Here is a 15,695-nt window from a genome sequence, read left to right as displayed (position 1 = left end):
TACTAGTGAGTGTATGTCACATTTAAGACTCGTGTCATGACCATGTGGCTAGACTATGTTACTAGACTCAAGCAAAGACTAAGTTAAGATTTCACGTATATGCATTAAACTGGACAGGTTGTGGTATTTTAGTCATAACTTCTGATCTGTGACTTTGATTGGGATGAAACCAACGCCAAATTTAAGAAACAACTCGGGGCTACAGATACATAGGCTGTACGACTCGTAGTTCTTCCTATAACTCCGGCTATGACCAAAACAAGTTGACGTTTGTGCAGTATACGGGAATAAAAATCCGGGTTGACTTAAAGGGACTATAACTCGATTTTAGACATATTTATTAGCTCAGATTAATTAATTAATTAATTAAAAAAAGTCCTTTAGTCAATAATTAGTTTATTTAGGCTTAATCACAAGTCAAACAAATGGTTAGGAAAAATCACATAGAGTATGCACAACAAATAATGCACAATTAGTCAAGTAGGCACAATATGATGCAATGAGTTTGCAACCTAACCATGGCTCTAGTTCTCTAAAGTTCGGGATATGGGTTAGTCAAAGAGGGTCCATGGTCAATTGTCCGGATGCACCGCGCGGAAGCTTAACCGTGAAGGGTTGGCGCGAGTGGATGGGACACCGCGAGTTTAGAAAAAAACTCGCTTCCATGGTTTGGTGAATTCAACATTCTCGGATGTACCCTTTGTTGCTCAGAAAGTTCAATCAGGAAGATGGAGCATGAATTCCCAGAGGGTTATGTCCATATATAGAACACATATGGGTTTCGGAAAAGTGAAAAAAACTCAATCAGGAAGTAGGATCGAGCAAACAATGCTAAAAACTGGTCAAAATTAGAACGCATATTTCTGGCTCGGTTTTGGAAGAACTTGGCGCCAGTAAACAGAGGCTGGCGCCAGCTTTTGGCTTTAGCGCTTGGCGACAGAGGCTGTCGTTTGGCGCTAAGGTCAAAATACTGGCGCTAATCTTTGTTCGCTGACGCTAGTTCCTACATGCCTCAGCAGCTTTCTGTGCTCGATAAAATTTTCCAGTTTCACGCTGTGTTATTTCAATTCTAGTTGTGAAAGATATTCCTCAAATTTCCTACGTGTAAAAATCCTATGTTTTAACTCATTACGGATGGTCTTTCCAATGAGATCTTTTTTATGCATATGACAATAATATTAATTAAAATTACGCACATGAAATACTTGAACTTTTCAAGTCTCATCCACTCATTCTAAATCATTGCCGAAATAAATTTCAGGAATTAAAATAGAAATCCTCCCCAATGGAGTCGCTTAAAACTGTAGGGAATATTTCAAGCATTACCCCTAACTTGAACCCCACTGTGATCATACACTTAAGTACGGTGGCGTCCAAAGGGAAAGAAGATAGAGCAAAAGAGTCGCCAACAATTTTTAGGAACTTGTAAACCGTTCATAGGGTGAAGCACTAGTAGAAAAATACAAAAAGGCAACCCCCTAATGGCACCGGTTCAAGCCAAACTGGTGCAAAAAACCGGCCCAAAATTGGGCAGGATTTATACATTGATAAAAGGCACCGGTTCAAATCAAACCGGTGCTAAAAATAATAAAAAGCACCGGTTTGAACCGGTGCCTTTGTGAACCGGTGGTTTTTTTTTTTAAAAAAAGCGGCCCTTTTCTCTCCTTTCTTCCCCCTTCTTTCTTCCTCCTTTCCTTAACAATTCTTTTACTATTTCATTCGACTCAAACCTAGAAAGACCCAAACCTAGCCTCCGTCCCCTCCTTTTCCCTCCACCACTGCTGCCACCTTGAACACCACCAAAAAACCCGAACCTAGCCTCCATCCCCTCCTTTTCCCTCCATCTCTGATGTTCGAATCGAAGAAGTCGCGCCTCCAGACCCAGCCTCCATCCTCTGCTGTTCTCCTCTTCTTTGCTCGTGTCCTCTGGGCTGTTCGAAGACGCCGCGCCGCAGCCCTGAACGTCGCCGTCGTGCCACCTTCCACCGTACCACCTTCCACGGCTGCACCACCTTCCACGGCTGTTCTAGGTTTAATTTTTTTTCTTTATTCACAATTATTTTATCAATTATGTACTTTTATTAATTTCTTTTGCTTGTTGAAGAACTGTTTAGCAAATTAAAATTTAGGTTTAATTATAATTTTATTTCTATTTTTAGCAATTTTTGGTTTTTTTATTGGGAAATTGTGAAATTATTACAAATTAGTCAAGTTTGAAACTCAATTAGTTGGATTTTATTATGTTTTAATGGTTAATTTAATGTGTTTTGGTGGATAATTTTGAAATAATTATAGAATATATATTAACCTTGGTACTTAAATAGGTAAAATTTGGTATGTTACTTTTAATGGTTAATTTGAAGTTGTTTTGATGGATTATTTTGAATAAGTTAGAGATTAGTGAACTTTGTTCTTAAATTAGTTGAATTTTGGAATGTTTAAATGGTTAATATTAAGTTGTTTTGATGGGTATATGTGAATAAATTTGAGATCCTTGCTTGTTACTAAAGTAGATGAATTTTGGAATGGGTGAATGGTTACTTTTAAGTTGTTTTGATGGGTAATTTTGAAAAAATTAGAGATTAGTAACCTTGTTAGTTAATTTTGAATAAATTAGATGAATTAAATTAGTGAATACATTGTTTAGCAATCGTTAGTTCGATGAATGATGTGTTTTAGCTTATAAATAAATTAGTGAGTTGACATGTTATGAGAAAGAAATAGTACATACCTAATATTTAACCTAATTTTTGTTAAATGTTTTTTTTAATAGATTTGTGAATTGAAGCACGAGTTTTTTTAGCTTGAGGACTACATATTGAGCTCAAGTGGGTAGTTGCTATATTGGTATGACTTATAAAATTTACTTAGCTATATTTCTTTCTATTTATCCATTTAATAAAATTTTATTCATGAAACTGCAACTTGTGTATTGTTTAATTGCAAATAAATACAACAATATATAGAATACTTGTATCATCATATGCCTAGATACCCGTTCAAGGCTTTCTCATTAGGAGAAAGTCTTGAATCACTAGTAGAAAAAAAGCATTAGGCACCCCCCATATGGCACCAGTTCTGGCCAAACCGGTGCCCAAAATCGGCCCAAAATTGGGCGGGTTTTTAAACAAAGGCAAAAGGCACCGGTTTGCGTTGAACCGGTGCCAAAAATAAAATAGGCACCAGTTTGAACCGGTGCCAATTAAACCGGGTCTTTTTCAAACCTAAAAAAACGCGGCCTTCCTACTTCCTTTCTTCTCCTTCCTCGCTCTCTTTCTCTTTCAATTCATTCCTTTCTAACCTGACTTCTTTCATTAGAGACGAATTGAAGAACAACGAACCTTGCCCTTTTCCCTCCACCATAGTCGCCACCTTCACCGGCCACCGGCCTCCAGCCACCAGCGTTGTTTGAATTGAAACACCGCCCTTATTTCTCCCCTGCCCTTGTACGAATTGTCGAATTGAAACACCGGCCTTGTACGAATTGAAACACCATCAGCATTGTACGAATTGTCGAAAACCACCGCCCTTAATTCTCCCCTGTCGTTATATTTTCCCTCCCCTGCCTTTCTCTGTCTTTCACCGGCCTCCAGCCACCAGCATTGGTCGAATTGAAACAGCAGCGCACCGCCTCCACCTCAGCGCTGTTCCCTCCACCAGCGCGCACCGCCTCCACCTCCGCGCTGCCTCCACTAGTGCGCACCACCGTTGCTACCTCCACTAGCGCGAGGGTCGTCCTCAATCTCTCATCCCCTTAGCTGCTTCCACCTCCAACTAATTTAGGGTAAGTGTTTATTTTTTTTGTTAAAAATTGAACAATTATTTTGAAATTGAACAATAAAGTATTGATGTGCTTCCGTCGCAGGATGTAATTGAAATGTACTAGGTCCTGATCCTTGATCTGTTTCTTGGTAAATCAAGCATTAAGCCCCTACAGCTTTTTCTACCTCAGGTTTGCTGCTTTTGCTGTTCTTAACTTGGTGCTTGCATTGTTTTAATGGTCAGCCTACTATTAGGATAGGAGTTTACATTTAGTTGATGTTTTGTAAAACTTTTCACATGTTAACTGCTATATAAAAGAATTTAGCACCGAGTATAAGTTTTACTTAAGACACTTGTATGAGAACCTGATTTAATATAAGTTTAGTTTTTTTCGCTTCGATAGGAAGTTTTTGATCCGTTTGACCATTAAGTTAGCAACCCCTTTATTTGGGATTTCCTTTCTGCATGATTCCAAATTTCAATCACTTTATATCTGCTATCAATCCTTTAATTTCAAACAATGCGTCAACTTGTGGGAATAAATTAGAGAATTGTGAATACATTAGAGATTTGTGAATATATTAGAGAATTAGTGACGTTGCTAATTTTTGTTTTTTTAATATATAGATTCATATGTGAATTGAAGCACGAGTTTAATTAGCTTGAGGACTACATATTGAGCTCAAGTGGGTAGTTGCTATACTGGTATGACTTATAAACTTTACTTAGCTATATTTCTTTCTATTTATCCATTTAATAAAAGGTGATTCATGAAATTGCAACTTGTGTATTGTTTAATTGCAAATAAATACAACAATATATAGAATACTTGAATTGCATCATCATATGCCTAGATACCCGTTCAAGGCTTTCTCATTAGGAGAAAGTCTTGAATAGTCCCCGGTTGGGACTGTTCTTGAATGTGTACTCTCACTTAGGTGGTGAATGTATGTTTTCTTTTCGATTTTAAGGAACATCTTGGCTTACCATTTCCTCACTATGTTCTCTGGGTACATATGTGGGTAATTAATTATCCACATCGTGTACTTGGAGAACTAGGGGGAAATGCTGCCGGATTTTCCTTAAAATTGGAAAGTTGACATACATTCACTAGTGAGAGTAGACATTCAAGGATGGGTTAGGTTGGAGTGATAAGGGCCCTTTGGAAACATGCATTTTTTCACTATATGAATGGTTTATTCACGTTTTGTACTTGAATTTGATTTACATAAAATATGTAGCACTTACACATTACAATTATATGGTGCTATATATGTTTAGAGACAATTTACTAAATGGAGAAGGATCGTGGTTGGATGTATGGTAGAAGCGATACATTGGAATTTTGGAATGGGGTTTAAGAGTTTTGCGAGAGGGCTTTATCTTATTAACGCAAACTGGGAGGCAAAGGCCTTTATTGTCCTTGTGTTGATTGTAATTGTGTGAATGTGGTCGATAGTGTTGAAATCATTAGAGATCATGTATTATGTCGTGGGTTTAGGCAATTATACCATGTGTGGATTTGTCACGGAGAAAGTGGAGAGTACAGTGGGGATCTTGATCGGAATGATGTGCGTGTTAGAAGCACTGAGATTCATGTGGACGAGGAATACGAGAATGATGAGTATATTGTTGATAATGGTGAGGATGAAGCCGATGAAGATCAGCGGATGAGGTCGAGGATGAACAAGTGGATGAGATGTTGCAAGGTGTTGAAGGTGAAGTGTTTGAATTATTATCGGAGGCTTCCAAAAGCCTTTGTATCCCGGGTGCAAAAAATACTCCAAACTATCGGTCGTGCTAACACTTTTCAACATTAAGTCGAAGCATGGGTGGACGGACATCAATTTTACTTCTTTGTTGACCGCATTAAGTGATATATTGCCTGATGGGAATGAAATTCTTAAGTCTTATTATTACGCAAAGAAGCTCATGTGTCCCTTTGGTTTGGAGTATAAGAAGATACATGCATGTCCTAATGACTGTATTTTGTATCGAAATTAGTATGAAAAACTACAGGAGTGTCCACGATGCAAGCGGTCGCGGTACAAGCGCATGAGTTGCAATCCTGGCACGGAGGGACCTCCTGCTAAGGTGTTGTGGTATCTTCCCATTATTCCAAGGTTTAAGCGTCTGTTCTCAATACCAAAAGACGCTAAAAACTTGAGGTGGCATGCAGAGGGAAGAAAGAAAAACAGAATGCTGAAGCATCCAGCAGACTCTCCACAGTGGAAGAACATTGATTTGATGTTTGAGGAATTTGGTAATGAAGTCAGAAATTTAAGGCTTGGGTTGTGCACGGACGGGATGAATCCATTTGGCACTCTTAGTACCCAACACAGCACATGGCTGGTACTTTCAGTGATTTATAATTTGCCTCCTTGGCTGTGCATGAAACGTAAGTATGTAATGCTTTCATTGCTAATAACTGATCCTAAGCAACCTGGAAACGACATAGATATTTACCTTGCGTCGCTTATTGACGACTTGAGAAAGATGTGGGACGAACGGGTTTCCGTTTTCGATGCTCATTAGAACGAGATGTTCACATTGCGTGCAGCCCTTATGTGGACCATGAATGACTTCCCTGCATATGGCAACTTGTGTGGGTACAAGTTCAAAGGGAAAAAAGCATGCCCCATATGTATTGATGACACATCAAGCGTATACCTGACTCATTCTCACAAAGATGTCTACCTACGGACTCGAAGGTTCCTTAGGCGTGATCACCCGTACCGTAGGCAGAAAAAGGCATTCGATGGAACCGTGGAAGAGGATACTGCGCCTAGACCATTGACTGGTTCTGAGATTAGTGCTCGGGTGAAAAGGATACGAACGGTGTTTGGAAATCAGAAAAAACTGTGGTCTCAGCTGCTCTGTTTAAGAAAGAATCAATATTTTGGAAGCTGCCGTACTGGAGAGAACATGACGTTAGGCATTATCTTGATGTGATGCATATAGAGAAGAATGTGTGTGATGCTCTTTTGGGGACGCTTATGAATATCCCAGGCAAAACAAAGGATGAAAAGGGTGCACGGTTAGATTTGAAAGAGATGGGGATTCGTCTAGAATTGTGGCCTCAAGAAAAGGTTAGAAAGGGGAAGGAGCCGAGAATAGAAGATGAAAGTGTTTCGAAAAAAGGGAAGGAGAAGAGCAAGGGAAAGGGAAAGGCCAAAGATGCGTCAAAGAAGAAAGTTAAGGGTAAAGGGAAGGATGAAAAGAATTATTTACCCCCGGCTTGCTATACATTGTCAAGGGTAGAGAAACGTATGTTTTGTGCATGTTTGTACGGCATTAAGGTTCCATCAGGGTACTCATCTAACATGAAAAGATTTGTAACCTTAAATGGAGAATTGAAGCTGACAAGTATGAAATCCCATGATTGTCACATTATGATGCAAGTATTCCTACCGATTGCAATCCGTGGTATTCTACCGAAACACGTGCGGGAAGCGATTACAAGCCTTTGTTCGTTTTTCAATACAATTTGTAGCAAAGTTCTTGATCCTTGTACACTAGATACTTTGCAAGCAGATGTGGTTGTGACTTTGTGCAAATTTGAGATGTATTTCCCACCCTCATTTTTTGACATAATGGTTCATCTGGTTCTTCATTTGGTGCGTGAGATTAAGTTGTGCGGTCCAGTGTTCATGAGGTGGTGCTACCCTTTTGAAAGACACATGGGTACATTACAAGATAAAGTACGGAACCGAGCTCACCCTGAAGGAAGTATAATGCAAGGGACAGTGGGTGAGGAGATAGGTAACTTTGTGGCGGACTACATAGCCCTTTCTCAACCTATTGGTCTTCCTACTTCTCGACATGAAGGTAGACTTGATGGTCATGGCACAATTGGGTCGAAACGAATGTCACCAGACCGAGATCAGTTCTTACAAGCACATCTTTATGTGTTGCACCATGTTTCAGATGTGCACCCATATTTAGACGAGCACATGGCTTGTTTGCGTGCTGAATTTCCATCCAAAGGTGAAAGGGCACTTATGCAGTTGCATAATAAGAAATTTGTTGATTGGTTTCGTGAACGAGTAATGAGTGGATTGAATGATACTAATGTGACCGATACAGTACGGTGGCTTGCGTATGGTCCTCGGGATGATGTCCGTTCATTTGAGGGATATGACATCAATGGGTACACTTTTTGGACCGAGGGTCGTGATTTGAAATCTTCCTCCACCCAAAACAGTGGTGTAACTCTGGTGGCATCGTCAAGGGAGTTTGCAAGTTCTAAGGATAAATCACCTGTCGATGCAGAGTTGTCATACTATGGTCGAATTCAAGAAATATGGGAGCTTGATTATTGTGACTTCACGGTTGCTCTTTTCAAGTGTAAGTGGGTTGATAATATCAAGCGTAACGTCAAATATGAGGACTTTACTCTTGTAGATCTTGGCCACTTGAATGATAGTGCGGAACCATTTATCCTTGCATCTCAAGCTAAGCAAGTATTCTACGTAACTGACCCAATGGATTCAAAATGGTCTATAGTGCTAGCTGGCAAAAGAAGAATCCTAGGCATTGGAGATGTTGAGGATGAGGAAGAATATGATGCGTTTGATGATTCAGCACCTTTCACTGTTCCTAGACCTTTTGTACTAAATGACATAGACAACGAAGCAGGTTATATGCGATCAGACCACAACGAAGGAATTTCATAATGAGGTAGTTTGATTAAAAGTTAGTAATGGTTTCATTGCAAATATAGTTTAGTTATCATGTATATAGGAGCATAAATAGGCAAAAATGACATATTTGTAGTTTAAAATTGCCTAAGTGTACTCATTATCATGCATATACAAGGTTATAGGACCATAATTAAGTAGGTGAAAATGGCTTAAATAGCTTCTACTTAACCCAATTCTTTTGTTTTGTGTATGAACTAACATTTATTCATTCTAACAACCTATATTCAATATATTTAACATGTTTGTAGTTTGAAATTGCCTAAGTGTACTCATTATCATGCATATACAAGGTTATAGGACCATAAGTAGGTGAAAATGGCTTAAATAGCTTCTACTTAACCCAACTCCTTTGTTTTGTGTATGAACTAACATTTATTCATTCTAACAACCTATTTTCATTATATTTAACATGTTTGTAGATTGAAATTGCCATTCTGTACTCATTATCATGCATATACAAGGTTATAGGACCATAATAAGTAGGTGAAAATGGCTTAAATAGCTACTACTTAACCATAATAACTATCATGCATATACTTTACTATACACTAATATTGTTTATGATTGCTTTGACAGGTGCTTATATCTCATGGCGGACGATCATGATCCTCATTTGGGAGAGGACATTGACGATGATGAGTATGAGGACGAGTACAAGGATGAGGACGAGGACGATGATGATGAGCCTTATGATGTGAATAAGGAGGATGACTTGGGTGAGCCAGAGGATCAGGCTCAAGATGAGTTCGAGCGTAGGCTTGACGATTTTGAAATTTCAGCTGAACGTGCACCGCCTATTGTAAATACAGCACGTGAGATTGTTGGTGAGAACCCGACACCTGAAAGTCAAGGCCAAGGACAAGATGAAAACAACACAGGTGGTGGAGGGGGGGAAAAGGCACCGGCTCAAAGAAAAAGAAGGGGTCCGACGAGAAGCTTTAAGAAACCGGACGGTCCCATGGTCTTGGAGTATGACAACAAAGGCCAACCCGGGCCCAAATGGCATCGACAATATGCTAATCAAGTTGGCATATGTTCGCGGAAAATCCCCATTACACTTGTAATGCGGCAAGTACCTCCGGGTTTGATTCAAACATTTTGGGATGATACAAGGGTAAGTGTGTTTTTGGCACATTTAGACAATTTAAGATACCTGAACCTTATGGTTGTTACTAAATAGAAACTAATAATCGGTTTTAATTTGTGCTTGCACAGGCTGTTTTCTATTCCTAATGATCCCGAGAAGAGAAGGGTGTTTGAATCTTTATTAACGGAAAGATTCAGAGGCTTTAAGACCAAGTTGACTAATCGGTGGATCTACAAGAAGAAGAAGAGAACAAAGAAGAAGAATACTGATGAGGATGACCGTCTCCCGTGTCAAATATGGCCGACCGTGTCAAAAGATGATTGGGAAGAGTTCGTTATAATGAAGACTCAAAAGAAAGCCATTGTAAGTTTGTGTAAATCTGATCTCAATTGAATAATAGCTTGACACTTTTTGTAGCAATGAGACTAACATTTTTTGTTTTGTAAGAACTTTGAGAGCAAAATAAAGCGAATGCAGAAAAGAAGGAATACGTCCATCGTATGGGTCCTAAGACTTTTGGTGAAAAGAGACCTGAGTGGGTCGATTCGGGTTTATACCCTAAATCGCTTCTAGTGGCATCGAAGGAACCCTCTAGTTCCACGATCACTACATTGGTGAGTCGTGCCGGTGATTTCTTTTGTTCTCTCCATACGTTTTATAAGGATACCGGAAAATGGGTCATCAAGGGTCCGGAAGCCAAAAAACTGGCGGATAAGCTTGTAAGTTACCTATGAATTGTTGAAATTAAGTCACTTTTTCATCTAAATCACTGTACAAACCATTAAATGTTTTACTGACCTCATTTTTCTTTATGCTATAGCTTGAGCACACTCAAGAGATGGTGGAGGGCAAATTTGAACCAAGTGTGGAGAATGACCCTTTCACCATGGCTTTGGGAAGGTCATACAATCCAGGACGAGTAGTAGGTTTGGGAGGGTCATTTCTTGGGTGGAATAAGGTGATGGGTCCCGAATACAAAAAATCGGGTAGATCTCGAGCCAGTGTTAACTCACCGGGGGAGTTGGATGCCAAGGTGGCATCAATTAAGGAACAAGTACGCAACGAGTTAGTTGGTGAATTGAATTCTTGGGCGAAGCTGATGAACTTACCGACTTTGCCGTTCCTCACGAGTACCCCGGTCGACTCATGTTTTGAACCAAAAGGACAAGGAGAAGGTGATAGACATGGAGGAGATGAGATACGTGGTGAAGATGTGCCACCTGAGGTAAAATCAATTGGGTTATTAAAAGTTTTAAAATACTGAGTTAATTGAGATTTGAGGTGCAATGATTGATGTACTGTTGCAGGTTCCTACTCCTACACATGCGGACTCGAGGGAGCTTGAAAATCCAACACCGCATGAATTTCCAGAGTTACAGGTGATTTGTAACCCTCTATCTTAATGAATTTTGTTATATTATATATGCTGTTGTAAAAGTCCTATTTAACTATCTTCTTTTTTTATATATACTTGTGTAGGAAGACACCCGGTGTGCAATTCTAGCCCCGGGGCATGCAAATAGTACGGCGTTGAGTTGGGTGGCGTATGGTAGTGCCCAACCAACGACGGGTGCTACGGCGGGGCCACATCATTATTCGGTTGGGATCGATTCAGTGGTTGCGGGGTTCGAAGACATCCCACTACCTGTACCGATAGAGGAGAATGAGATAACAACGCTTTGGAAAGCTGTAGGTAGCTTCGTTTGTTGGCCACGTGCATGGGTGAAGTTGATTAATAAGGAGGTAAATTATTTAGTTCTCAATTTTTGTAAATGTTAAACCGTTAGGCACTCTTAAAATAAAACCGCCAATTTTTTTTTTTTTTTTTTTTTTTTATACAATATGCAAGGTCCGCCAAATAAAAGTGGTTGTCATTTCAAATTACATAAAAATTGCCAAGTTCTAAGGTTTTTGGGTACAATTCATCAAAATCAAGGTCATTTGACCCGAAATGGCTACTCACTTAGCTATTTTCTTCATTTCTCAACTAATAAACTTATAAATTCTCAAACCATATCATAATTACATATGTATAAGTGATTGTGAGTTGAAATTGCATAAAAGAAGCAAAGTTCTATGTTTTTGGGCCCATTTCATCAAAATAAAGCCATTTTGAGCCGAAATGGCTACTCACTTGCCTATTTTCTTCATTTCTCAACTTATAAGCTCCTTGTATCTCAAAAAAACTCATAATTACATATTTATAAGTGGTTGTCATTTCAAATTACATAAAAATTTCCAAGTTCTAAGGTTTTGGGTCCAATTCATAAAAATCAAGGTCATTTGACCCGAAATGGATACTCACTTGCCTATTTTCTTCATTTCTCAACTAATAAACTTATACATTCTCAAAAAATATCATAATTACATATGTATAAGTGATTGTGAGTTGAAATTGCATAAAATAAGCAAAGTTCTAAGTTTTTTGGCGCATTTTATCAAAATAAAGCCATTTTGAGCCGAAATGGCTACTCACTTACTTATTTTCTTCATTTCTCAACTTATAAGCTCCTTGTATCTCAAAACAACTCATAATGACATATTTATAAGTGGTTGTCATTTCAAATTACATAAAAATTTCCAAGTTCTAAGGTTTTGGGTCCAATTCATCAAAATCAAGGTCATTTGACCCGAAATGGCTACTCACTTGCCTATTTTCTTCATTTCTCAACTAATAAACTTATACATTCTCAAAAAATATCATAATTACATATGTATAAGTGATTGTGAGTTGAAATTGCATAAAATAAGCAAAGTTCTAAGTTTTTTGGCGCATTTTATCAAAATAAAGCCATTTTGAGCCGAAATGGCTACTCACTTACTTATTTTCTTCATTTCTCAACTTATAAGCTCCTTGTATCTCAAAACAACTCATAATGACATATTTATAAGTGGTTGTCATTTCAAATTACATAAAAATTTCCAAGTTCTAAGGTTTTGGGTCCAATTCATCAAAATCAAGGTCATTTGACCCGAAATGGCTACTCACTTGCCTATTTTCTTCATTTCTCAACTAATAAACTTATACATTCTAAAACCATATCATAATTACATATGTATAAGTGATTGTGATATGAAATTGTAGAAAAGAAGCAAAGTTCTAAGTTTTTGGGCCCATTTCATCAAAATAAAGCCATTTTGAGCCGAAATGGCTACTCACTTGCCTATTTTCTTCATTTCTCAACTTATAAGCTCCTTGATACGTCTATTTTATATAGTATTTTACCCCCCGTCCCGTGGTCATTATTAGTAGTGTTTTTGGCTCTTTCAGGCCACTTTTATTACTAATATGTGTTTTTTAGTGTTTTCGTAGTTTTGGTTGAGTTTTGCAGGGAATTGCACCTTTGGAGCATATTCCCGGGATTTTTATGAAGCAACTACGAGCATTGGAGGAACGCGACCACTTTTGGAGCCCAAGGTTGGCTAGAGTCATCGAGTTGGTGATTAATGGCTCGGTTATTTGGATCAGGAGGCAATTGGACCATGTATTCGAGACCCGAGAGGAAATATGGATTGGGCCGAGAAATCTAGCCCAATCGAAGTTCAAGCCTCGAAGAAGAAGACCGGACCTGATCGGGCGAGATGCATGCTGGTGCGTAGCCCAAGGCGCGCCCGATCGTGCGAGGCTTAGCACGATCGGGCGGGGCTTTGAGAAGACTTGAGTGAGCAAAAAGGCGCGCCCGATCGGGCGGCCTCTAGCCCGATCGGGCGCGTGTTTCTGGATAACCATTTTTGACGAGCAATTAGTTTCTAATTAGGAGTTGTTTTAATTTTGTTTTAAATACGTTTTGTGCGGAATAATTAGGGGTCTCTTCTCTTAGACCTCTTCTTCTTCTCTTAATTCTTCTTCCTTAGACTTCCTCTCTCTACTTAGTCTTCCCTCTCTAAACTCTCTCTCTAAACCTTTGTTCTTATTCCTTTGATTAATTTTTAGATTATTTTGGTAACGATTTCTCTTCCTTTAATCTTATTTATTTTATTCCTTTCACCATGATTTATTTTATTACTTTGATTAGTTTAGTTTTTAATATGTGTGAGTAGTTTAATTTCTAGGGTTTATGGGGATCTAATAAATAATATGAAGGGGTAAATTATTGTTGTTGATTATCAATGCTAGATTAATTTCCTATTGATTGATTTAATGCTATGTGACTAGATTAGGCTATCTTTTATGCATGAGTTTGACAATATTGATTCAAGATGCGAGAGATGAGAATTGATTTTTAGGTCTAGTTTCAATAGGCAAGTTAATTAATAAATGGTTAAGTCAAGATTCGAGAGATGAGATTTAATACCGATAAATTAATTGTGTGATTGTAATAAGTAGCGTGAGCCCTTTACAGTCTGGTTAATTGATGCATTGATGATTGAATATTATTGATTGTTGGTATTGCATGATGATTTCTTATTGGATTGTTTTAATGTTTTACAATTACGGCTTGTAAAAGTATAGCAATATTAAATTGATGAATCGAGCAGATGTTAATTTGATATTAAAGGCTATTTTCAATAAGAACCTAGATCTAGTAAATTGCGAGAGCATGTTAGATCTATGTTGATTAGTAAATTGCGAGAGCCTGTTAATCATGTTATCTATGCCATGTCAATGATTGATTACCCTATTTTACCCCGGAGTATTATTTATTGGTGAACCTATGCCCTAGATCCTTTATATATTATTTTCTCCCTTGTCCTACTCTTTTTAGTTTAGTCTTATTCAACTTTAATATTGGTTACTTAAATAATTTAGATTATAATATTTAATTAGGAGTAAAAAGACTTGTTTCCCTGTGGAGATCGACCCTACTTCCCTATCTACCTTAGTTAGTGATTTAGGTAATTATTTTTGATTAGGGGATACGACTTTACCCTGTCAAAATTTGGCGCCGTTGCCGGGGAAACGGTTTTATTTTTATTTCTGATTGTTTTTGTAGTCTAGATTATTTCTCTTTTGTCTCAGAGAGCGTTATTTCTCTGAGACAAATCTCATATTTGCTTCTAGTTTTTGTTTATGCCCAGGTGTTCCAGATCAGGTTATATCCCATTCGATCCTGAGATCGAACGTTCCTTCCATAGACAGAAAAACTTCTACCAGCAAATCCTGGCGGATTCTGGTGATACTAACAATAATCACCGCGATCCTCCGACTGATTCTAGCAATTCAGAGACATCATCAGACACAGAATCAGAGATGGCGGCTCCAAAGAAGCTTAGTGATTATTCACAACCAAAGCTTACGGATTTTCCACATCTCACCCCTACTCCGGCTCTTGATGGGGTTCAATTCGAAATCAAACCCCAATTTATAACGATGATAGAGAGGAAGCAATTCAGTGGAGCCAAGGGTGAAGACCCGAATCTTCACATTGCCGACTATTGTCAATATTGCAACACCATAAGGCAAGCCGGGGTCACTCAAGACCAAATCAGGGAGATTCTCTTTCCCTTTTCTTTAACTGGAAAAGCTAAATTGTGGTTCAATGGCTTAAATAGAACTACACTTGGTATAACTGACTGGGAAACTCTTGTTTTGAATTTCTATAACAAGTATTATCCTGTAGAGAGAACAGCAGTACTACGGAGTGCGATTCAGAACTTCGCCCAAGAAGCCGATGAGTCTTTATATGAGGCTTGGGAGAGGTTCAAGGACCTACAAAGAGAATGCCCTCACCATAATTTAGCACAATGGCAGTTAATCCAAGCCTTTTATAACGGCATTGGAAATTCTTCTAGAATAATTTTAGACTCTGCAGCTAGTGGGAGATTTATGAATCTTAATGTTGATGATGCAAGTCAGGTTATTGAAGATATGGCGATACACAATTCCCAATATGGGAATCCCAGAGGATTTGCTAACAAGGGGAAACATAGTGTCGACTCTGTATCCTTCTTGCAAGCTCAACTGACCTCAATTTGCCAAAAATTAGATAATCTGAGCACTGCTAATGTAGCTAATGTTTCTGCAATTAATAAAAATTCTAATGAGGCTTTCTGTGAAAATTGTGGTATTGTAGGTCATTGGGAGCAGGATTGCAGGAGTTCCGTGGAGCAGTTAATGCCTTCCAAGCTTATAGGCAGAACAACCCATACTCCAACACTTACAATCATGGGTATCGGAATCATCCATACCTTTCCTACCGGAG

General features: G+C 38.5%; 1 non-coding gene across 1 annotated transcript; it reads right to left on the bottom strand.

Moving 5' to 3' along the window:
• Positions 1 to 15,124: 15,124 nt before the first annotated feature.
• LOC145557034 (small nucleolar RNA R71) lies at positions 15,125 to 15,231 on the bottom strand. The gene has a single exon (XR_014092115.1). It is a non-coding gene; the product is annotated as a small nucleolar RNA R71 (small nucleolar RNA).
• Positions 15,232 to 15,695: the final 464 nt, after the last annotated feature.

The sequence above is a fragment of the Chenopodium album genome, chromosome 8 (genome assembly GCF_948465745.1).
Source record: "Chenopodium album chromosome 8, dcCheAlbu1.1, whole genome shotgun sequence".
Taxonomy (NCBI): domain Eukaryota; kingdom Viridiplantae; phylum Streptophyta; class Magnoliopsida; order Caryophyllales; family Amaranthaceae; genus Chenopodium; species Chenopodium album.
Note: the sequence above shows the minus strand (reverse complement) of the source record. Positions and strands in the feature narration are given on the sequence as shown.